General features: G+C 43.9%; 1 long non-coding RNA gene across 1 annotated transcript in view; it reads left to right on the top strand.

Moving 5' to 3' along the window:
• The first annotated feature begins 23419 nt into the window (after positions 1–23419).
• The window catches only part of LOC130277644 (uncharacterized), a 92566-nt gene continuing 90367 nt past the window's right edge, over positions 23420–25618 (top strand). Inside the window, exon 1 of the long non-coding RNA XR_008845502.1 lies at positions 23420–23575. This is a non-coding gene — a long non-coding RNA (uncharacterized LOC130277644). The remainder of the gene's footprint in view (positions 23576–25618) is intronic.

Here is a 25618-nt window from a genome sequence, read left to right as displayed (position 1 = left end):
ACTGGACATATGCTTTAAAAAGATGTATATATATATATATATATATATATATATATATATATATATATATATATTTTCTTATGTTTTTATTTTTATTTTTATTATTATTATTATTATAGAAATCAATGAAAATGTAAACAGATAGTTGCATACATTTTCATTCCATTATAAATAATCCTTATTTAAAGGCAAATTAAGGTTTTAGCAATTTTCCAATGTACTATAGTTTCACACAGCTTTCATGATCTCTGCTTGCTGCCATTCAATAAGAACTTTCTTTGTTTATTCCCAGGAGATATCCCTATGTCTTGGTTATGTGATGGACGACTGACTGCATTTACAGTATGTGTATTGGAGCCATGTCAGTTGTCACTTTGCCAGGATAGAGTCTTAAAATGTCCAAACACATGAGACTCTGATCAGCCAAGATGTGGTCGATCAGTCATGCTTTGGGTCTTTCGTAAGAATAATCTCATTGGAGGCAAGCTTGTGCATAGCAATAAATAATGGGCTGAAATCAGCCATATACTTCATGCCATATACTTAATTTTTTTATTTTTATTTTTTACTTTTATCACAGTTAAAATATAAAAAAAATGGCCAATCTTTTTTTTTCGGCAAACACTAGTCTTTTTAGCCATCATGAACAATTGTTTGCATGTAATTTACTGGCAACGGTCAGCCAAAATGGCCAAAACCAGCCATTTCAGCCAACCATTACCTCATATATTTGGCCAGTTTTATTCCCTGACAGAAAACACAAAAGGTTCCTATTCAATGAATGCAAGCAGAGATTTTAACAATTGTAAGGGACATAACTGCAGTGCAAGAAAAAAGATCTCTATAGTATGTTAAAACACTACTCATCTATACTCCAGTGAAACAAACTATTCCTCTATTAATTTGTTATGTGAGGTTACTAGGGTAAGGTGAATTTGTGTCTCGCCTCCCACGTCCCCTAAAGAAGCAAAAACAGCATGAAATATATATTTCTTAACTAATAACATAATCTGCAATTAACAATATCTGCTTAAGACAACAGTGTAAGTGATGGTATATATATATATATATATATATATATATATATATATATATATATATGAAATGAATGGACTCTTTGGGAATGCATGCACACAGAATTAAACAATAATTCCTTTTACCTAAGGCTGCTGGTGAAAACACATGCTAGCATTGGGAATATAAAGGGAAAAAAAAAATAAAGAATCCGACACGTAGAAGACTGTGATTTCATGTGAAATAGCCAATTTATAGCAATATGCCATGTTTAGAAAACAAGCCTATCCAAACACTATAATTACAATGTGCAATGGCAGCCATAACCCAACATTAATGCACTAGATCCTGATACATTCGTCAAAGGGAGTTTTTTTTCGCCTTCTTCTTCATTCAGGGTAGTTTTAAGTTCAGGGACAGAGACCATGTCTTCATTAGAAACATTAACATTCACAGTCTGTAGTAAATTTTGACAGTGAAAAGGTCTCTGTAACCTTTTAGTTGTGCAGAAATTTACTTCCCAAGAAAATTACAGCTGGCACTGTCTTAATTAATGCGAGCTTTCTTTTCTGGAAATTGTGGGCTTGTCAGGGGGAAAAAAGGCAGAAAAACCTCTGTTTAAAAGGCTGGACACACAAAAAAAGAGATGCCTATCATAGGAACGCTGCAGGGAAGAACTATTCTCTTTACTAGTTTTGCCCTATAATAGAGGTTTAATTTTACCTAAAGGGGTATTCCAAAATTCACTAAATAATGCATAGTCATTGCAATATAGAGTAATAACATTTTCTAAGGTATGTTTTTTTTCTGTTCTTTATTTTCACAAACTCTGCTTGCTGTCTTTGAATTAAAGGGATACTCCACCCCTAGACATTTTATCCCCTATGCCAGTGGCGGGACCCCTGCGATCTCGGCTGCGGCATCCCAGACATCCGATGCACGGAGCAAACTCTCCCCCCATACCGGATGATTGGCGATACAGAGCGGAGGCTCGTGTACTCCCCTCATGTGCACTCTAAGTATGCAAGGCAAAAAAGTGCCAGGACATGCACAGAGGAGTGGCAGAGGCCTAAATTCATCAGGCAGAGGTCACAGCAGACTAGTGTCGAGAGGCAGCAGGAGTCGCAGCGAGAAGCCTGAGCTCCCGGTATCAGCTAGCGGTTGTGTCCCAACCAGCAACCCATCTGCCGTCATTGATTGGTTAACATGGTCATCCACTTCATCACAAGTGACATCTGACACCCCCAATTAACAGTCGGTGGGTTCCTCAGACACAACCCTCAGTTGGCAGTCCCTGTCCTCCCATTGCCTGTGTCCTATGCTGTTCCCTCCCACACAGAAGTATCTTATGCTGTGGGTTCAGCTCCACTATTTAGTGAGGACGATCTAGACGACAGTCATCAGCTACTGCCTAGCCAAGAAGTGGAGGAGATATTCGTTGCTTCCTCTGCTAGGCGGGCAAGTTGTGATGAAGAGAGTGGCGTGGGAGGTGGTGTTGCAAGCATTCAGGGTCCTGAAGCAGACACTGTTGAGGAACCTGAGGAGGATATCAGTGACGTGCAGACATAACTCATTGATGATGAAGCTGATCGCACTCGAGAGCTGGGTACAGAAGGTGCTTTATTATCATCAGAAGAAGAGGGTTGCAGGTTGCCTGTGAGACAGCAGCTGAGCCAGCAAGGTGGTAGCATGGTTGGCAGAAGTGGAAAGTCTGGAGCCAAACGTGTCCGGGGTAGACCACCTGCTTCGCGGCAACCTACCTTCTTGGGAGGTAGTGAAACGGGTTCCTGGAGTCGGCGGCAGTAGCAGTCAATCAGTGCGGACTGTTGGTGGGAAAATCAGCTACTCGGCGATGTGGCAGTTTTTCATCAAGCATCTGGAGGAGGTTAACATGTCCACATGCAAGATGTGTTGGCAGAAGGTGAAGCGTGGCCAGGGTCCCAATGTTGGCACCATGGTCCTGCGTCAACATCAAGCAGCCTGGGAGAACCATGGCTCCAATGTGGTGGTCCAGCCTGCTGCATCACCCCGCTCCCTGTTTCAGCCAGCCAAGGCTCCACCACCTCAGCCGAAGAGAGCTGTGTGTCATACCCATCTTCTGTTGCTCCAGATGCTTCTGCTCCTCCTACTTCGAGTCAGTCATTCCAACAGCAATCCATTGGCGAAGCCATGTCCAAGAGACAACAGTATGCGCCCACTCATGCAACGGTCCCAAGCCGTCATTTCTTTGCGAAGAAGGCAGTACCAACCCTGCACAATCTTGTGGAACAGAAGTTGGGCCAGTCCTTGAGCCTGTTGGTGTGTACCAAAGTGCACAGCAGCGCCGAAGTGGGGCACTGTAACTACGGTCATGGACAAAGCCTTAGTGTTGAGCGGCAAAGGCTATATTCAAATTCACGATATTTCGCGAATATATGGACAAATATTCGTCATATTTGCTAAATTCGCAGATTCGTAATATTTGCGTTTATTTTCGCATATACGAAAAATTGCATATGCGAAAATTAGCATAAGCGAAAATTCACATATGAGAAAATTCGCATATGCGAAAATTAGTATATGCAAATTTTCGTATATGCGAAAATTTGTACGCCAGTCTCACACAGTAGTATTAGAGCCTTCTTTACACCACACAAGCTGGAAGCAGAGAGGGATGATCACTGTGATGTGTACTGTGAAAAAAAAAAAACTAATATTTGTAATTGCGAATGTATAGTGCTATACTCCCGAATATTCGCGAATTTGCTAATATGCGATATTCGCAAATAAAATTTGCATTGTGAATATTCGCGAGCAACACTACAAAGCATGTCCTTTACGTTCACTGTGTAAATGTGGTTCCTGCACAGACACAACAGCAACTTGAACAGGTCACACCGCTTCCGCCTCCAGGCTCTCAGGCCGTTGGTCCTGTGACTGTGTGACTCTGCCTCCTCATCCTCCACCGTGTCCTCAGCCTCCACTGCACGGACAAGTCTTAGTGCCCCTCCAGCATACCATGTGTGCAGGGCATGGTGGTGTCACACTGTTCTTCAAATGGTTTGCCTTGGCTAACAGAGTCACACAGGGGAGGAATTGCTAAAAGTCATTCATCAAGAAAACTGGAAATGGGAACCATGGTGACCGACAGTGGGAAGAACATCTTGTCTGCGCATGTTCCATCTGGTTGTCAAGCGGTTCCTGAAGTATTCCCCCCATCTGCAAGACATCCTAACAATGGGAAGGAAACTTTGCATGCACTTCAGCCACTCATACACTGCAAAGCACACCCTCCTTGAGCTGCAGCGTCAGAACGATTTGCGACGTTTCCACAAGTTGGAATTCCACTCTACATATGTTGGATCGACTATACGAACAGAGAAAAGCCATCACCGATTTCTTGATGATCTAAGCGCATTGGGGGACTCCCCTATGCAACTTCAATGTCAACCAGTGGCAGCTCATACGTGACACCTGCCGTTTGCTTAGGCCCTTTGAGGAAGCCACATTATTAGTCATTCGTCAAAATTACAGGATGAACAACGTCATTCCACTGCTTCATCTACTACAACACGTGTTGGAAACGATGGCTGATCAAGGCACTGGAGACATGTCGCCTACATCTAACTGCGACATGAGCCCTGTGGGGGCTGAACTGGAGGAGGAGGAGATGAGGGGGGCACAGTGGTGCACAGTTTCGCGAGATGGGTGGTTTTTCTAGTCATCTGACAGGAAAGGAGGAGCAGGAGCAGCTAGAGGAGCCAGACACTCCGTGGCAGTATGCAGTGGAGATGCAGGCAGGGAGTCCCGCCGAGTCACTTGCACAAATGGCACGATGCATGCTCACTTGCTTGTGTAGTGACAGCCGAATTGTCACCATTCGGCAGCGGGATGACTTCTAGCGCACCATCTTATTGGACCCTCGCTACCGGCACAAAATGGGGGCCTTTTTTACACCCACTGAGAGGGAGGACAAATTGACTTACTACAGAGGCATCCTCCGTAGTCAGTTGGCCGATGCCTATCTGCGCCAATCGTCCATCCTCTCGCAGGTCTGAATCTGGGGGCCTTCTGCGCTCACCTTTCCCTGCCATGGCTGCTAGGGAGGAGTGGAGCTGCAGGAGCAGTACCAGCTCCATCACCAGCAGCCTAAGTCCACAGTGGCTGATGAGTAGCTTTCTTCACCCGCATAGTGAAGCAACTCATCAGCAGCAGGTAGACCTGGAGCAAGACCTGAACCAGCAGGTGGCGGCATACCTTGACATGCCCATGCCAACACACCTTGAAGATCCGCTGTACTTCTGGGCAGCCAAACTTGATTTGTGGCTGAAGCTAGCAGAGTTTGCCCTGGAAAGACTGTCCTGCCCGACCAGTAGTGTGCCATCAGAGCGGGTGAGTAGTGCGGCTGGGTCCATAGTAACCCCAAGGAGAACTCTTCTGTCCACAAAAATGTGGAGATACTGACCTTTGTGAAGATGAATCAGGCATGGATCAGCCAGGATTTTTTCCACCACTCTAATGCCTGATGCATCAGAGTAGATTGACCATGGTGCCATACCAACACTTCACAAATACGGATAGTGCTAAACATGAGGTACTCTGGTGGAAAACTTTTTTTTTTTTTAAATCAACTGGTGCCAGAAAGCTAAAAAGATTTGTAAATTACTTCTATTAAAAAATCTTACTCCTTCCAGTACTTATTAGCTGCTGAATACTGCAGAGAAATGTATTTTCTTTTTGAAACACAGTGCTCTCTGCTGACATCACAACCACAGTTCTCTCTGCTGACATCTCTGTCGATTTTAGGAACTGTCCAGAGCAGCATATGTTTTCTATGGGGATTTTCTCCTACTCTGGACAGTTCTTAAAATGGACAGAGGTGTCAGCAGGGAGTACTGTGGTCATGATGTCAGCAGAGAGCTCTGTGTTCAAAAAAGAAAAGCGTTTCCTCTGTAGTATTCAACAGCTAATAAGTACTGGAAGGAGTAAGATTTTTAAATAGAAGTAATTTACAAGTCTGATTAACTTTTTTTGAACCAGTTGATATGAAAAAAGATGTTTTTCACAGGAGTACCCCTTTAAGTGTCAATGTTATAGCTGACCACACCAGTGTATTTTCTTGCATCTCCTTGGTGGCTGTGCAGTTTCTGGTCCAGTCTGTCTAATCTGTTTAACTTTCTGGCACCAGTTGATAAAAAAAAAGTTTTCCACCGGAGTACCCCTTTAAGGCGCTGCTCCCCAGTTACAGACATTCCTCACCATCAGACCATTAGTAAGTATTGAGGGTATGCATTAGTTAAAACCTTTAATAATATGCTTAGGATAGAATACATGGACCCAAATATATATTTTTTTCATCAAACAAAAGGAAAGGTGTGCAAAAAACACCATGTGCCACCTACATCACCAAGTATTGATGTGATGCAAAGACCTCTAAAAGGTGGAAGGGGACATTGTAACCGGTGGGGGTAAAAACTTCCTCTGTAAGGCCCTTCTCTCGCATTATTAATTCCCTTCTTGACAAATGTTAAAAAGGGCAGCCCCACACAGGAACCTCTCCCTATTTCCCCCTACAAACACTGCCATTTCCCAGGGTTTTTAAATGGAAATAGAGAGTTTCCTGTGCGAGGCCGCCCTTTTTAGGGTGAGTAACAATTGCCAAGAAGGGAATTAATAGGGCGAGAGTAGGGCCTTTTTACCCCCACCTGCTACAATGGACAATACTTTGTTTCCTTCCACCTTTTCGAGGAAAGTGTAACTCATCTTAAAAAGTGCGGCTCCACACAGGAACCAATCCCTATTTCCACCGAAAATCCGTGGGAAATGGCAGTGTTTGTAGGTGGAAATAGGGAGAGGTTCCTGTGTGGGGCCGCCTTTTTAGGGCAAGTAGCACTTGCCAAGAAGGGAATTTATAATGCGAGAGTAGGGCCTCATAGGGGAAGTTTTTACCCCCAGCGTTACAATGGACCATACATTGTTCCCTTCCACCTTTTAGAGTTATTTGCATCACATCAATACTTACTCGTGTAGGTGGCACATGATGTTTTTTGCAAACCTTTTCCTTTGTTTCATTTAAAAAAATGTTTTGGGTCCATATATTTTATCCTAAGCATATTATTAAAAGTTAAGTTTTACGTAATGTATATCCTCAATACGAACTTGTGCACACAAACACTTTTACAAAAGAGACCGTTTTCTTCTGCATACCTGCCTCAGCTACTATTCTGATCCTGCCACCCGCCACACATCTTATGCCAAGTTTTCCTTTTTTCAACCACCTTCGTCACCAGGTACTGGTATTGCCACCCACCGCACCACTCTGTCAACTAGTCACTTTCAGGACTCCTGATGCTGCTGCTGCCACCTCCAGGCTGTCTCATTCTGCCACCATATGTTCTACTCATGCTCATGCCAGCTCCAGGCTGTCTCATTCTGCCACCATATGTTCTCCTCATGCTGATGCCAGCTCCAGGCTGTTTCATTAAGCCACTATATGGTCTCCTCATGCTGCTGTCAACTCCAGACTGTGCCATTCAGCCACTATATGGTCTCCTCATGCTTCCACCACCTCCAGGCTGTGTCATTCAGCCACTATATGTTTTCCTCATGCTGCCACCAACTCCAGGCTGTGTCATTAAGCCATTATATGATCTCCTCATGCTGCCTCCACCTCCACATTGTGTCATTAAGCCACTATATGGTCTCCTCATGCTGCCGCCAACTCCAGGCTGTGTAATTCAGCCCCTATATGTTCTCCTCATGCTGCCATCACATTCATGCTGTGTCTTCCATCCACTATATGTTTTCCTCATGCTGCTGCCAACTCCGGGCTATGTCTTTCAGCCACTATATGTTCTCCTCATGCTGCCGCCACCTCCACTTTGTGTCATTAAGCCACTATATGGTTTCCTCATGCTGCTGCCACTTCCACACTGTGTCATTCAGCCACTATATGGTCTCCTCATGCTTCCGCCACCTCCAGGCTGTGTCTTTCAGCCACTATAGGCTCTCCTCATGCTGCTGCCAACTCCATGCTGTGTAATTCAGACACTATATGTTCTCCTCATGCTGCTGCCAACTCCAGGCTGTGTAATTCAGCCACTATATGTTCTCCTCATGCTGCCGCCACCTCCATACTGTGTCTTTCAGCCACTATATGGTCTCTTCATGCTGCCGCTACCTCCACGCTGTGTCATTCAGCCACTATATGGTCTCCTCAGGCTTACGCCACCTCCAGGCTGTGTCACTCAGCCACTATATGTTCTCCTCCTGCTGCCGCCAACTCCAGGCTATGTCATTAAGCCACTATATGGTCTCATCAGGCTGCCGCCAACTCCAGGCTGTGTCTTTCAGCCACTATACTTTCTCCTCATGCTGCTGCCACCTCCACGCTGTGTCATTCAGCCACTATATGGACTCTTCATACTGATGCCACCTCCTTCTGCCACCCGCCTGATGCCACACATCTAATGCCAAGTTATTTTTCTTCACCAGGTACTGGTATTGCCACCCACCGCACCACCTGGTCACTTTCAGGACTCCTGATGCTGCTGCCACCTCCAGGCTGTCTCATTCTGCCACCATATGTTCTCCTCATGCTGATGCCAGCTCCAGGCTGTCTCATTCTGCCACCATATGTTCTCCTCATGCTGATGCCAGCTCCAGGCTGTTTCATTAAGCCACTATATGGTCTCCACATGCTGCCACCAACTCCATGCTGTGTCATTCAGCCACTATATGTTTTCCTCATGCTGCCACCAACTCCGGGCTGTGTCATTAAGCCATTATAGGATCTCCTCATGCTGCTGCCAACTCCAGACTGTGCTATTCAGTCACTATATTCTCTCCTCATGCTTCCGCCACCTCCACGCTGTGTCATTCAGCCACTATATGTTCTCCTCATGCTGCTGCCAACTCCAGGCTGTGTCATTAAGCCACTATATGGTCTCATCAGGCTGTCACCAACTCCAGGCTGTGTCTTTCAGCCACTATACTTTCTCCTCATGCTGCTGCCACCTCCACGTGTGTCATTCAGCCACTATATGGACTCCTCATACTGATGCCACCTCCTCCTGCCACCCGCCTGATGCCACACATCTTATGCCAAGTTCTCCTTTTTTCACCCACCTTCGTCACCAGGTACTGGTATTGCCACCCTCCGCACCACTCTGTCACCTGGTCACTTTCAGGACTCCTGATGCTGCTGCCACCTCCAGGCTGTCTCATTCTGCCACCATATGTTCTCCTCATGCTGATGCCAGCTCCAGGCTGTCTCATTCTGCCACCATATGTTCTCATCATGCTGATGCCAGCTCCAGGCTGTCTCATTCTGCCACCATATGTTCTCCTCATGCTGATGCCAGCTCCAGGCTGTTTCATTAAGCCACTATATGGTCTCATCATGCTGCCACCAACTCCAGGCTGTGTCATTCAGCCACTATATGTTTTCCTCATGCTGCCACCAAATCCGGGCTGTTTCATTAAGCCATTATATGATCTCCTCATGCTGCTGCCAACTCCAGACTGTGCCATTCAGTCACTATATGGTCTCCTCATGCTTCCGCCACCTCCAGGCTGTGTCATTCAGCCACTATATGCTTTCCTCATGCTGCCACCAACTCCAGGCTGTGTCATTAAGCCATTATATGATCTCCTCATGCTGCCACCAACTCCGGGTTGTGTTATTTAGCCACTATGTGTTCTCCTCATGTGGCCGCTAACTCCAGGCTATGTCTTTCAGTCACTATATGTTCTCCTCATGCTGCCGCCACCTCCACTTTGTGTTATTAAGCCACTATATGGTCTCCTCATGCTGCTGCCACTTTCACGCTGTGTCATTCAGCCACTTTATGGTCTCCTCATGCTTCCGCCACCTCCAGGCTGTGTCATTCAGCCACTATAGGTTCTCCTTATGCTGCTGCCAACTCCATGCTGTGTAATTCAGCCACTATATGTTCTTCTCATGCTGCCTCCAACTCCAGGCTGTGTAATTCAGCCACTATATGTTCTCCTCATACTGCCGCCACCTCCATGCTGTGTCTTTCAGCCACTATATGGTCTCCTCATGCTTTCGCCACCTCCAGGCTGTGTCACTCAGCCACTATATGTTCTCCTCGTGCTGCTGCCAACTCCAGGCTGTGCAATTCAGCCACTAAATTTTCTCCTTATGCTGCCGCCACCTCCATGCTGTGTCTTTCAGCCACTATATGGTCTCCTCATGCTTTCGCCACCTCCAGGCTGTGTCACTCAGCCACTATATGTTCTCGTGCTGCTGCCAACTCCAGGCTGTGCAATTCAGCCACTATATTTTCTCCTTATGCTGCCGCCACCTCCATGCTGTGTCTTTCAGCCACTATATTTTCTCCTCATGCTGCCACCACCTCCACACTGTGTCATTCAGCCACTATATGGTCTCCTCGTGCTTCCGCCACCTCCAGGCTGTGTCAATAAGCCACTATATGGTCTCATCAGGCTGCCGCCAACTCCAGTCTGTGTCATTCAGCCACTATACTTTCTCCTCATGCTGCTGCCACCTCCACGCTGTGTCATTCAGCCACTACATGGACTCCTCATACTGATGCCACCTCCAGGCTCTGTCATTGTGCCGCTCTGCGACAGTGATTCTAATAGTGACGTCTCTGATCTGCATGTCATACTGAATAACAGTATTATTTCACTAACCCAGCACACACTCTATGCGTGTTACAGCAAGTACACCACAAATACAAAAGGAGTCATTTGGGTAGAATATAAAATATATAATTTTATTAATTGTGTTAAAAACATGTAATTCATAAAACATGGGGGAAGGGGAGGATTACAACTACTGGGGGAGACTAGACAAAAGGGGCGACACTACCTGCTTGCGCATAGTACATTGATACAAAAATATATAAAGTGCATCACTGGTAGACAAATGTAAGGTGCATATTAGGGGCTATTACAGCTTCCATAGAGTGCATAATCATGTCTGAAAACCAGCATACATACCAAGAAACTATAGAGAAACAATGCAGCAGCAGGCTCAAGCAGGAGTGACGCCACCCCAACAATCGTTTCGGAGATACCTTCGTCCTGGGGGTATCGCCGAAACGATCGTTGGGGTGGCGTCACTCCTGCTTGAGCCTGCTGCTGCATTGTTTTCTATAGTTTCTTGGTATGTATGCTGGTTTTCAGACATGATTATGCACTCTATGGAAGCTGTAATAGCCCCTAATATGCACCTTACATTTGTCTACCAGTGATGCACTTTATATATTTTTGTATCAATGTACTATGCGCAAGCAGGTAGTGTCGCCCCTTTTGTCTAGTCTCCCCCAGTAGTTGTAATCCTCCCCTTCCCCCATGTTTTATGAATTACATGTTTTTAACACAATTAATAAAATTATATATTATATATTCTACCCAACTGACTCCTTTTGTATTTGTGGTGTAGTTAACTATATGGAGATCATATATGAAGCCGCAGTCACTTTAGTGCCATTACTTTTTAGAGATCTATGATATCCTAATTATATAGCACAGGCACTTTTGTTTGCATGCTGCTGATTGTATTTATATGTGTTACAGCAAGGCAAAATGTTTTACACCCCTATTGAGGCTCTCTGTAGGCCACAAATAGCCGTTTTTAATAACGATTCACCGCAAATAAATTTGTACCGAAACAAATTTTGGAGGGGAAAATTCGGAGAGTCAGCTGAATGGAATTTTTCTAAAATTCGCTCATCTCTAGTCCAGGTCAAGACTCTAACCAATCACTAAAAGGATTCATCTGTGTCCCTTCGACTGTGACGGGTTCTCCTTTTCAACACGTGATGTACAGTGTACAGACTCAAAGAATTCCATGGAGTCCATTCACTATTCACTATTTATATACTACATTTCCAAGGACAGGTGATTATAGCCATGGTGACACAATTTGCAGATGTGTGATTTAGTGTTGCTTGCAAATATTCGCAATTTGAATTTTAATTGCGAATATTGCATATTCGCAAATTTGCTAATATTGCGAATGTAGCACTATATATTCGTATTTATTCTTTTTTTTTTACCGCATATGCACGAATATTTATGGACATTTATCAACGGGTTTAGTCAGGTTTTCTTTACTATAATTGTCGCAAAATTGTCGCAACTGCGACTACACGCTTTTTCGTGCGACATTTTGACTGGAAAGCGAGAAAAGCAAGTTTTCCTAAAATTTACTATGTAGTAATAATTTTAAAATGGACTATGGGTAGTCAGGTATTTATTAACTGCGACAGTCGCAACTGCGCAAAAAAAAGTCGCAACAGCGTTAAAAATTGACTAAATTTACTCCAGCTCAAACATGGAGCAGAAAAAGCTACTACCAAAGTAAAAAAGGAAAAATTGCTTACGTGAAAGAAAATTATCAACAGGCTGAAACCAGTTGATAAATACGTCGCACATAAGCAAAAAAAAGTAAGGAAAAAATTGCTAAAAAAAGGAATACATAAGCGAACATTGATAAATGTCCCTCATTGAGTCCTCCCTTATTTAATGGTATAGGGAACTATGACTAGTGCATTAACTGTTTGATTTTTTGCACATTGAAATCAATAGGCCCATTGTGGTCTATGGGGATCTCACGGCATGTAAAACAGTAAGATAAGCAGGACTGTCTTGGCATCACAGTGGATGGGAGACCATGGCTGGTTTGAGTCCTGGGGTGGGACACCGTGTTGTGGTTTAACTTTACTTTCCTGGAAACGCTGCTGAGTTGCCCATAGCAACCAATCAGATTGCTTCTTTCATTTTTCACAAGGCCTCTGCAAAATGAAAGAAGTGATCTGATTGGTTGCTATGGGCAACTCAGAAACCTTTCCTGGAAAAGTTTCTGAGTTGCCCATAGCAACCAGATTGCTTTCTTCATTTTTCAGAGGCCTTTTCAAAAATGAAAGAAGCAATCTGATTGGTTGCTATGGGCAACTGCATAACTCTTCCTCTACACTGGTTTTGATGAATCTCCCCCATAGAGGGAGATTTATCAAAATCTGTCCAGAGGAAAAGTCTCTGAGTTGCCCATAGCAACCAATCAGATAGCTTTCTTCATTTTTCAGAGGCCTTTTCAAAAATGAAAGAAGCAATCTGATTGGTTGCTATGGGCAACTGCACAACTATTTCTCTACACTGGTTTTGATGAATCTCCCCCATAGAGGGAGATTTATTAAAACCTGTCCAGAGGAAAAGTCTCTGAGTTCCCCATAGCAACCAATCAGATTGCTTCCTTCATTTTGCAGAGGCCTTGTGAAAAAAGCAATCTGATTGGTTGCTATGGGCAACTCAGCTGCTTTTCCAGTAAAGTGAAGTTAAACCACAGCATTGTAACACTCTGTCCCACCCCAGGACTCAAACCAGTGGTGGCCTCCCATCCACTCGGCTGCTGAGACAGTCCTGCTTATCTTACTGTTTTACATGCCATGAGATCCCCATAGACCACAATGGGCAAAAAATCACAGAGTTAATGCACTAGTCATAGTTTAGTTCCCTATACCATTAAAGAAGGGAGGGCTCAATATTTGCGAATATGCGCATATATTTTCGCATATGCGCAAAAAAATGAATATAAAGAATATGCGAATTTCGCGAATATATGACGAATATTCGACCATATATTCACAAAATATCGCGAATTTGAATATGTCCTATGCCGCTCATCACTAGTGTGATTCGGCCCCTTTAATTTCAGCAGTTGGTGAAGTTTTCTTGAACTGGGCACATGCTGATCAAAATGTCTGGCATGTCCACATGACAGGTCAGAAGTTTTTTTGTAAGCCTTAGTTAGGCTGGGTTCACATATGTCTAGCGTGAACCCAGCTTAGAACTCAACTTAACTGATGCTACAACTGTTGACACCGTGCACCACTTGCCATCAGTTGTTGTTAAGTATCTGGTGTCCATTATTCCTGAATGGCGGACAGAGGAACACAGGAAGATGTGTACCTCTTTCCGGAGTTGGTCCAGTAAGTTCAACCATCCGGCAACCAAAATGAGATGCTGGATGATTGGGAACTGTCCTATTCAAATGAAAGGGGTTAGTTCTAGCATCAGCTTCATTCCGGTGCTTATCAGCAAGCATTTAACCCCTTCACGACTAGCGACGTACATGTACGGCGCCGCAAAGTGTCACTTGGCGCGCGGCGACGTACATATACGTCGCAGGGTTCCAGGAGCGCCGCGTCACCAGTAGCGGTGATCGGGCCGGGATGACTGCTGTTATCTAACAGCAGGCATCCCGGCACATCGCCGAGGGGGGTCCTGAGACCCCCCCATGACCGCAATGCGCGCAAATCGCAGGTCAATTCAGACCTGCAATCTGCACGATTCCGGGTCATACGGGTCACTGGTGACCCGGTGACCCGGAAAATAAGAGAGATCGGGGGTGTCCGAGACACCCTCGATCCCCCTAAAGGGATAGGAGTTTGGTGGCAGGGGTGCCACCCCTCCTATCCCTGCTATTGGTCGGCCGAGCGATCGACCGATAGTAGACCAGGGGAGGGGGGGTTAAAGTTCGGTTCCCCCGCTTTGCCCACCTATCGGTGTCCGGGCAAAACGGGGGAACCGTCCAGGCAAGGTCGGCGCCGAAGGTCCCTACCTGGATCCCGGATCCCCGTTCGCGATCCTCCCCCACGTGCGGCGGCGGCAGCGGCAGCAATACTTCCTGGTCCTGCTAGGTGAGTTGTTGCCTAGCAACATCCGGAGGGCCACAGTTTACAGTGGTCTCTAAACCGTGGCCCTCCAGATGTTGCAAAACTACAACTCCCAGCATGCCCAGACAGCTGTTTGCTGTGTGGGCATGCTGGGACTTGTAGTTTTGCAATATTTAGAGGGGTTCAGGTTGTAGATCACTAAGTGGTCTCAAACTGTAGCCCTTCAGATGTTGCAAAACTACAACTCTCAGCATGCCCAGACAGCAGTTTGCTGTCTGGGCATGCTGCGAGTTGTAGTTTTGCAACATCTGGAGGGCCACAGTTTTGAGACCACTGGACAGTGATTTACAACTTGAACCCCTCTAAATCTTGCAAAACTACAACTCCCAGCATTCAGGAACAGCATAAGGCGGTATTGGCATGCTGGGAGTTGTACTTGCGTGCCTCCAGCCATTGCATAACTACATCTCCCAGCATGCCCTTCCGCAATCAGTACATGCTGAGAGTTGTAGTTTTGCAACAGCTGGAGGCACACTGGTTGGAAAATACTTAGTTAGGTCATAGAACCTAACTCAAGGTTTTCCAGCCAGTGTGCCTCCAGCTGTTGCAAAACTACAACTCCCAGCATGCATGGTCTGTCAGTGCATGCTGGGATTTGTAGTTGTACAGGCTACATTCACACTGGCAGCAGATTACAGTGAGTTCCCCGCTACAAATTTGAGCTGCGGGAAATTTTTCGCCGCAGCTCAAACTCCTAGCGGGAGACTCAGTGTAATCTGCCGCCAGTGTGAATGTAACCTAAAAACACTACACTACACTAACATAAAATAAAGAGTAAAACACTACATATACACACGTACACTGCCCCCCCACCACCCCCCTCCCCAATAAAAATGAAAAACGTATTTTACGGCAGTGTTTCTAAGATGGAGCCTCCAGTTGTTGCAAAACCAAAACTCCCAGCATTTCTGGACAGCAATTGACTGTCCAAGCATGCTGGGAGTTTAGCAACAGCTGGAGGCACCCTGTTTGGGAATCACTGGCATAGAATACCCCTATGTCCACCCCTATGCAAGTCCCTAATTCAGGCCTCAAATGCGAATGGCGCTCTCACTTTGGAGCCCTGTCGTACTTCAAGGCAACAGAATAGGGTCACATATGGGGTATCGCCGTACTCGGGAGAAATTGCCTAACAAATTTTGGGGGGCTTTTTCTCCTTTTACCCCTTATGAAAAGGAACAGTTGGGGTCTACACCAGCATGTTAGTGTAAAAAAATTATTTTTACACTAACATGCTGGTGTTGCCCTATACTTTTCATTTTCACAAGAGGTAAAAGGGAAAAACGCCCCCCAAAATTTGTAACGCAATTTCTCCCGAGTACGGAGATACCCCATATGTGGGCGCAAAGTGCTCTGGGGGCGCACAACAAGGCCCAGAAGGGAGAGTGCGCCATGTACATTTGAGGTGATTTGCACAGGGGTGGCTGATTGTTACAGCGGTTCTGACAAACGCAAAAAAAAAAAAACACACCCACATGTGACCCCATTTTGGAAACGACACCCCTCACGGAATGTAATAAGGGGTGCAGTGAGAATTTACACCCCACAGTTGTCTGACGGATCTTTGGAACAGTGGTCCATGAAAATGAAAAAATTTTGCACAGCCCACTGTTCCAAAGATCTGTCAGACACAAGTGGGGGGTAAATGCTCACTGTACCCCTTGTTACGTTCCTTTTTTTTTTTACATATGCAAAAGTCGTGAAACACCTGTGGGGTATTAAGGCTCACTTTATCCCTTGTTACGTTCCTCAAGGGGTCTAGTTTCCAAAATGGTATGCCATGTGTTGTTTTTTTTTGCTGTTCTGGCACCATAGGGGCTTCCTAAATGCAACATGCCCCCCGAGCAAAATTTGCTCTCAAAAAGCCAAATATGACTCCTTCTCTTCTGAGCTTTGTAGTTTGTTCGCAGTGCACTTCAGGTCCACTTATGGGGTACCTCCATACTCAGAAGAGATGGGGTTACAAATTTTGGGGGGTCTTTTCTGCTATTAACCCTTTAAAAAATGTGAAATTTGGGGGAAAACCAACATTTTAGTGAAACACCTGTGGGGTATTAAGGCTCACTTTATTCCTTGTTATGTTCCTCAAGGGGTCTAGTTTCCAAAATGGTATGCCATGTGTTTTTTTTTTGCTGTTCTGGCACCATAGGGTCTTCCTAAATGCGACATGCCCCCAAAAACCATTTCAGAAAAACGCACTGTCTAAAATCCCCTTGTCGCTCCTTCGCTTCTGAGCCCTCTACTGCGCCCGCCGAACAATTTACATAGACATATGAGGTATGTGCTTACTCGAGAGAAATTGGGCTACAAATATAAGTATACATTTTCTCCTTTTACCCCTTGTAAAAATTCAAAAATTGGGTCTACAAGAACATGCGAGTGTAAAAAATTAAGATTTTGAATTTTCTCCTTCACTTTGCTGCTTTTCCTGTGAAACACCTAAAGGGTTAAAACATTCACTGAATGTCATTTTGAATACTGTTGGGGGTTTTGCTGTCCTGGCACCATAGGGGCTTCCTAAATGGGACATGCCCCCCAAAAACCATTTCAGAAAAACTCACTCTCCTAAATCCCATTGTTGCTCCTTCGCTTCTGAGCCCTCTAGTGCACCCGCCAAACCCTTGACATACACATATGAGGTATTGTGTTACTCGAGAGAAATTGGGTTACAAATTTTGAGAGGATTTTTTTTCTTTTACCCCTTGTAAAAATTCAAAAACTGGGTCTACAAGAACATGCGAGTGTAAAAAAATGAAGATTTGAAATTTCTCCTTCACTTTGCTGCTATTCCTGTGAAACACCAAAAGGGTTAACACACTGACTGAATGTCATTTTGAATACTTTGAGGGGTGCAGTTTTTATAATGGGGTCATTTATGGGGTATTTCTAATATGAAGACCCTTCAAATCCACTTCAAACCTGAACTGGTCCCTGAAAAATTGCGAGTTTGAAAATTTTGTGAAAAATTGGAAAATTGCTGCTGAAATTTGAAGCCCTCTGGTGTCTTCCAAAAGTAAAAACTCGTCAATTTTATGATGCAAACATAAAGTAGACATATTGTATATGTGAATCCCAAAAAAAAAATTATTTGGAATATCCATTTTCCTTACAAGCAGAGAGCTTCAAAGTTAGAAAAATTTTAAATTTTTTCATCAAATTTTGGGATTTTTCACCAAGAAAGGATGCAAGCTACCATAAAATTTTACCACTATGTTAAAGTAGAATATGTCACGAAAAAACAATCTCAGAATCAGAATGATAACTAAAAGCATTCCAGAGTTATTAATGTTTAAAGTGACAGTGGTCAGATTTGCAAAAAAGGGCTTCGTCCTAGAGGTGAAAATGGGCTCCTTCCTTAAGGGGTTAAAGCTTAAGGTTTAGATAAAATTACAACCAAAGGAGCCAAAACAGAATGTAACAGGTCCCGAGTAAACAGGTGATACACCCATGATATGATGGTCATTTGGCAATGCAGTTCAACACCAATGGTCTGAAATTTAGTTGGTTGGACAACCAGAGACAAACAAATATTCCCACCAAAGGTTTTTTGGCACAGGGGCAGAAAAAAAGGTGCAGCAGACCAATGTCTATGAATGATTATAACAACAGCAGATATCTGCATGCGTTTTTCTGTTTTACCACAATTGACTGGACTCTGCACACTAGTAATAATTGTTCTCATGCAGGAAAAGCACCAAGTCCAGTGACATCTCTGCAAACTGGCAGACCTTCATGTACGGTGATTTTCTCCTAGCGTCTTCTCCATGTCCTTGTATAAACATGAGACACATGCACTGTGACTCTGCCGCTGATTTATCTGCTTTCACCTCACATCTCTCCTCTTTCTTTTTTGTGAATAGTTCCCAAGAGACTGAAGAATAATACATCACAGTGTTCTTAGCCTAACAATTGTTAACATATGACATTTGTGTGTGCCACAAGACAATGTACAAATATGTTTTACGCTCTTGTATGAAAATCATGAGAACCCATTTTCTGTGCCCTTATAATAATGATAACGGTGCACATTAGTCCTTGGTTCTACAATTCTTTGCGAGTTTGACATTCATCTAAAAGCGCCTAATGTCAGCTAGAAATCTACATGTATTGTGCTAAGAAAGATATCAACAACCAGACAAAACATATGAATGAAGCTTCAAAAAATTGATTTCATTGACTGAAAAACAGCTTACAATTATGTATTGATTTAAAAGGAGAACTACGACATTGCTGATGCCCATCTTGGTGACTTCTTATGTTCATGAAAATGTTGATCAAAACATTACTTAACCTCTTGGGTAGAGATGAGCGAATTTACAGTAAATTCGATTGGTCACGAACTTCTCAACTCGGCAGTTGATGACTTATCCTGCATAAATTAGTTCAGCTTTCAGGTGCTCCGGTCGGCTCAAAAAGGTGGATACAGTCCTAGGAAAGAGTCTCCTAGGACTGTATCCACCTTTTCCAGCCCACGGGAGCACCTGAAAGCTGAACTCATTTATGCAGGATAAGTCATCAACTGCTGAGCCAAGAAGTTCTTGACGAATCGAATTTACTGTAAATTCGCTCATCTCTACTCTTGGGGACAAAGGGCATACAGGTACGCCCTTGCTCCCTGGTACTTAAGGACCAAGGACTTACCTGTACGCCTGCGGGAAATTTTTGATCCACGCAGCAGGCGGGGACTGGACCTGGATGCCTGCTGAAATCATTCAGAAGGCATCTCGAGCAAATGCCTGGGGGGGTTCTGAGACCAATTCAGATTCTGGGCTGATGACCCGATAGCCCAGAAAATAGGGATTACCAGAGCTGAGACAGCTCTGACCATCCTGAAGGATAGGAGTGAGGTGGCAGGGTGGCGCCTCCTCCTATTCCCCTGCGATTATTGCCTAACTGCAACTCCCAACATGCCTTTCAGCTGTCTGGGCATGCTGGGAGCTGTAGTTTTGCAACAACTGGAGGCACACTGGTTGGAAAAAATTGTCTGTTTCCTAACTCAGTGTTTCTTAACCCGTGTGCCTCCTGCTGTTGCAAAACCATAACTTCCAGAATGCACTGACAGACAATGCATGCTGGGAGTTGTAGTTTTGCAACAGCTAGAGGCACATGGGTTGGGAAACAGTGAGTTAGGAAACAGACAGTGGTGCAGAAACACTGCTGTAGTCTGTTACCTAACTCAGTGTTTCCCAATCCCAACCAGTGTGTCTCTAGCTGTTGCATAACTACAACTCCCAGCATGTACTACTGTCTGTCAGTGCTTGCTGGGAGTTGTAGTGCCCCCCAACCCCCCCGTGAATGTAAGCTTTCCGCTCCAAGTTTGAGATGCAGTGGGAAACTCACTGTAAACCCCCGCCTGTGTGAATGAACCCTAAAACACTACACTACACTAACTCTAAATAAAGAGTAAAACACTACAGATACACTACACCCTTACACTGTCGCCCCCCCCCCAACAAAAATAAAAAACGTCTGGTACGTCAGTTTTTCCAAAATGGATCCTCCAGCTGTTGCAAAATAACAACTCCCAGTATTGCCGGACAGCTGGAGGCACCCTGTTTGGGGAAAACTGGCGTACAATATTTTTGTTGGAGGAGGCAAGTGTAACACTTGCATTCGGGTACACCCCTATGAAAATCCCTAATTTAGGCCTCAAATGCGCATGTGCTCTCTCACTTCAGAACCCTGCCGTATTTCAAGGCAACAGTTTAAGGCCACACATGGGGTATTTCCGTACTCGGGAGAAATTGTGCTACAAATTTTTGGTGGCTTTTTCTCCTTTTACCCCTAATGAAAAGGTAAAGTTTGGGACTACATCAGCATGTTAGTGTAAGAAAATGTAATTTTTTTACACTAACATGCTGGTGTTGCCCCATACTTTTCATTTTCATAAGAAGTAAAAGGAAAAAAGACCCTCAAAATGTGTAACACAATTTCTCCCAAGAACGGCAATACTCCATATGTGGAAGTAAAATGCCTTGCGTGGCGCACAACAAGGCTCAGGAGTGAGAGCGCACTATATACTTTTGAGGCCTAAACTGGTGATTTGCACAGGGGTGGCTGCTGGTTACAGTGGTTCTGACATAAACGCAAAGAAATAAATACCCACTTGTGACCCCATTTCAGAAACTACACCTTTCACAGAACTTAACAAGGGGTGCAGTGAGCATTTACACCCCACAGGTGACTAACAGATTTTTGGAACAGTGGTCCATGAAAATGAAAAATTTAATTTTTCATTTGCACAGCCCACTGTTACAAAGATCTGTCAAATGCCAGTGGGGTGTAAAGGCTCACTGTACTAGCATCACTGGTCTGCTGTGTGCATGAGCAGGTCCGCCAGCTGGGCACTTCCGGGACTGTATCCGAAGGCCGGTCATGTGATGCGGTCATGTGACCGCATCGCATGACGTGGCAGGTGACGCAGATTCAGGAAGTAGTGCCGACCGGAGGTGTCCATGCTACATGCTTCGGACAATGCAGCTTAACAGGTGTGCTAAGGTAAACTATTAAGCTTTCATTGGTATATATCGGTATAAATAGCATGCCCTGCTGTGAGGACGCCACCCCCATCACGAAATGTGCATTGGGGTGGCGTCGCTCCAGCGGACTTCCATATCTATTGTATGTTTATAATTGGGTATGTATGTGTGTATCCCTATATGAGTCTATTTCTTTAATATTTATGGAAATAATCTATGGTCCCCGTGATTTATAGAACACATTTATATATATGGATACCTACCTGTTATGTATTGACTTTGATCAATGTAGGTCTGTTTTGGAGTGACACCTATTCCTTCTCCACACACTGGAATTTATTGTATTCCCCTTATTTACAACATTTTTTAAATTATTTTTATTTGTTTATCAATAAAAATTATATTTTATATTTGAAATAAGTGTCTCCAATCTCATTTTTTGGTATATAATCATTTAAACCCTTTAGATACCATGATTAATGCTGATCATGGCATCTAAAAACTAATATGATTAGTACAGGGGGTAATTGCTGGCAGTCTCTTTGACAGTCACAGGTGTTCCTCAGCAAAATTGTAATAGCAGAACACCAATGTCCCTGTCTGATTCCAGGGCAGCACCTCCCATAAGATGAGTGAAGCAATCACCTGGGGACTTGCCCCGCCATACTTGCTTGTGGATCGGCGGAGTTTGCTCCTTGCTCCTGTACATCCATAAGGAGCTTAGTGGGGCCCATGTAAGAAGGAGCCCCCTGTTCTTTGCCTTGCACTTATTTACTGGGTGTAGCAAGACTCTCCCATCCAGTAGCTGTCGTCGGTCACTGATCAGTAAGCAGTGGACCTGCCGAGCCTGCACTGAGAGACATAGGATGGCCAGATGGGAATAATTTGGTACATGGTGGATCAGGAAGTGACACAGGAAATATGAGGGAGAGGAGTGAAGTGGCGAGGGAACTAAAACGGCACATGGGGTGATGAAGGGGGAGAGGATAAAATGGTACAGGAGGTGATGAAGGGGGTTGGGCGCAAAATTACCTACCTACCAACATACTGGGGGCTTCTTGCTTATAGAATTGGAGAACTAATTACAGAATTACCTACCTACATGCATATTGTGGGCTTTAAAGTTATAGGGGGAGAAATACCTACCTATATATTGAATATAACAGTAATTAAACCGCACAGTCAATGGAGTACACGTAGAAAAATTCCAAAGTCCAAAATTGGGTATTTTTGGTCACTTTGTATACCAGAAAAAAATGTATAAAAAGCGATCAAAAAGTCCCATCAAAACAAAAATGGAACTAATAAAAACATCAGATCACAACACAAAATATGAGCCCTCATATAGCCCCATATGTGAAAAAATTAAAAAAGTTATAGGGGTCAGAAAAGACATTTTAAAACATGCAAATTTTTGTACAAATAAGGTGTCATTTTACCAAAAAGTACACTGTGCAGAATTAGAAGCCCCCAAAAATTTGCTAAATGGTATTAATGGTGCAAAAAATAAGCCCTAAAATGGGTCTGTAGGTGGAAAATTGAAAGTGTTTTTATTTTTAGAAGGAGATGTGGAAAATACGAAATTGCAAAAATGAAAAAACCTGTGATCCTTAAGGGGTTATATAACCTGTATTTTTCAGCAGATTTCTGATCTGTAGGCTTTATCTGTAATTTTCAGCTCTCTCAAAGCTGGTGGGCAGACCCTAACATCTATGGTGTCTGACATACAGTTACCTCAAAATGAAAAAAATGAAAAAGAACCATTGTGGTAGAGTATATGGGGGAGATTTATCAAAACCTGTCCAGAGGAAAAGTTGCCCAGTTGCCTATAGCAACCAATCAGATCGCTGCTTTCATTTTCAACAAGGCCTCTGCAAAATAAAAGAAGCAATCTAAATGGTTGCCAAGGGCAACTGGGAAACTTTTCCTTTGCACAGGTTTTGATAAATCTCCCCCTATGTGTTGTAACACTTATGGAACATAATTTTACTCCCTGTAGTCAACAATAATCGGTGCTGCAATACATCATATGAACTCTAATTAGTGAAGTTCGTAATAAACACATTGTCAAGAGGCTAATGGTGGCAATGCTGTCAATGATAGCCGGTGGGAATATTTATAGATACTTCTATGACATCATAGTTAATTATCACAGCCCACAACCAATCCTAATAACGTTTACAACTAAGGCATTAATCCCTCCAATAATATTCACAATTGCCAATAACTTCCAGAATCTGGTCTGAAGTTGACGTATCGCCAATGTGTGCCCTCAATAGGTCATCAACTCGCACCACATCATGCTTGTTACCTGGTTTCTGTGCACCCGTCCGACAGCCATCCTCGTCTTCAAGCGCGGCGCATAAGCTACAAGTGAGTGGAGACACTTAAACTCCCGCACACTGGTTTCCGACACTGCTTGTGTCACAAAACTTAGAGAGTGGAATGGCAGGGAGAGCTAATATGCATGGTCTTAGAGCATGCACGTGCACTTAGTCTCCTGATCACTTTAGATTTGCTCCATTCAACTATATGTAATAACAGGGCCTTATGGTTAAATGGGCTCTCTCATTAAAACTGATTTTTGCTATTACACTTTTTATGGTAAATACAAAATATTTCTAATATACTTTGTTTAAGAAAAAAAAAAAGAAGTTTTCTATGTTTTATTTGTGCTTAAAAAAGCTCAAGAGCATATTTTCCCCCATCTCATACACAGACTTGGACCGAAGCCCAAACATAGAAAGTGCAGCCTGGAGTGCTGAGAGGGTGTGTGTGTCCAACCAACAGCATATGGCAGGAAAGTGTGAGAGGAGCTATGATTGGATGAAGCTGGACAACCCCCCCCCCCCCCCCTCAGCACTCCAGACTGCACTTCCTGTGTTTGGGCTTCAGTCGAAGTATGTGTATGAGATGGGGGACAATGTGCTCCTGAGCTTTTTTAAGCACAAATAAAACATAGAAAACTTCCCTTTTTTAAAACATAGTATATTAGAAATATTTTTTATTTACCATAAGGAGTGCAATAGCAAAGAATTTTTTTAATGAGAGAGCCCATTTTAGAAACAATGGTTAGTATAACACTGTGTAATATTGATGATAGTGTCATACTAAAAAGAAAAAATAATGTGATGTCTCAATAGACAAAAATGACAAAAGGAAAGTATAATAACTTAAAGGGGTATTCCAGGAATTTTTATTTTATTTGACTATGCTACAGGGGCTGTAAAGTTAGTGTTGTTCATAATATATTGTCTGTACCTGTGTGTGACAGTGATCTCATAATTCTTTTGTGATTATCGCCCCGATATTTATTTTTAACAGCATACAAAATTACTCATGTCTTGGGATTTCCCAGGTTGCAGTGCATCGAGACCTGACATCCCTAGTCAGGTGATCAGAGGGAGCCTATCCTGCTTCAATTTTGCAACAGCTGTAGACCCCCTGGTTAGAAAACACTGTGTTTCAATGGGTAGGGTGACTAATGTGTGGGAGGAAGGAAAGTAACTTCAAACTTTCAAGCATGGAACTGTAGGATGTGTAGTTTAGAGAATGAAATCCAATAGGAAATACCCAGTTCTGGCAGTACTAAGTACTAAAATCACCTATGGTGGATAACCCCTTCAATATAAACCATATATCTGCTTTTGACAATTGGAATAAAAGTTATATTTTAGGGGTTGGAGTAAGAGGGGTGTTTTTTTTACCCCGGGCTATGGCCCAGGGTCTGGTGTCTTTTGTACTAAGGGCCCCTTACCTGCCCTACAGGGTTATCGTTGTATTACTTGTAATTTGATCCATGAGCAAACTGCAGGACATGCACAGGATAAAAATGAAAGTGGATGACAGTTAATCAGGATTGGCAGGGCTGGTTCTGGCGGTAGGCAAAATAGGCAGCCGCCTAGAGCGCCTCCTTTTGATAGGGGGCCACTCTGCCCACTGCAAGAAAGTTAGTCACCAGACAGCATCTGAAGTACCCGCTGCTCATCTGAACCACTCGCCCAGCCAGAACCATCATTGCGTGAGGGGGGGGGGGGGGGGGTTGTTACAGTGTGTCACCCCAGTAATAGGTGATTACACAAGAAGGAGGTTTGTTACAGTGTGTGACACGTGTAGTAAGGAGATTACATGAATAGTGGGTTTGTTAAAGTGTGTCACCCCAGTATTAGGGTGATTACATGAGGAGGAGGATTGTAACAGGTGGGTCACCCCAGTAGTAAGATGGGGCGTGTCAAAGAGCGGAACCAATGGGCAGGGTCAAGTAGCAGCAAAATTACCTTTCACCTAGGGTGGCAAAAATCCTTGCACCAGTCCTGAGGGTTGGGAAGAAGCTTGACAACAGAAGAAAGAGGCATTTTTGTCTATTAAGATATTTTGAAGTTTTTTTTATATTTTCTTGTACTATTGATCTATGCA

The sequence above is a fragment of the Hyla sarda genome, chromosome 6 (assembly GCF_029499605.1).
Source record: "Hyla sarda isolate aHylSar1 chromosome 6, aHylSar1.hap1, whole genome shotgun sequence".
NCBI lineage: Eukaryota > Metazoa > Chordata > Amphibia > Anura > Hylidae > Hyla > Hyla sarda.
Note: the sequence above shows the minus strand (reverse complement) of the source record. Positions and strands in the feature narration are given on the sequence as shown.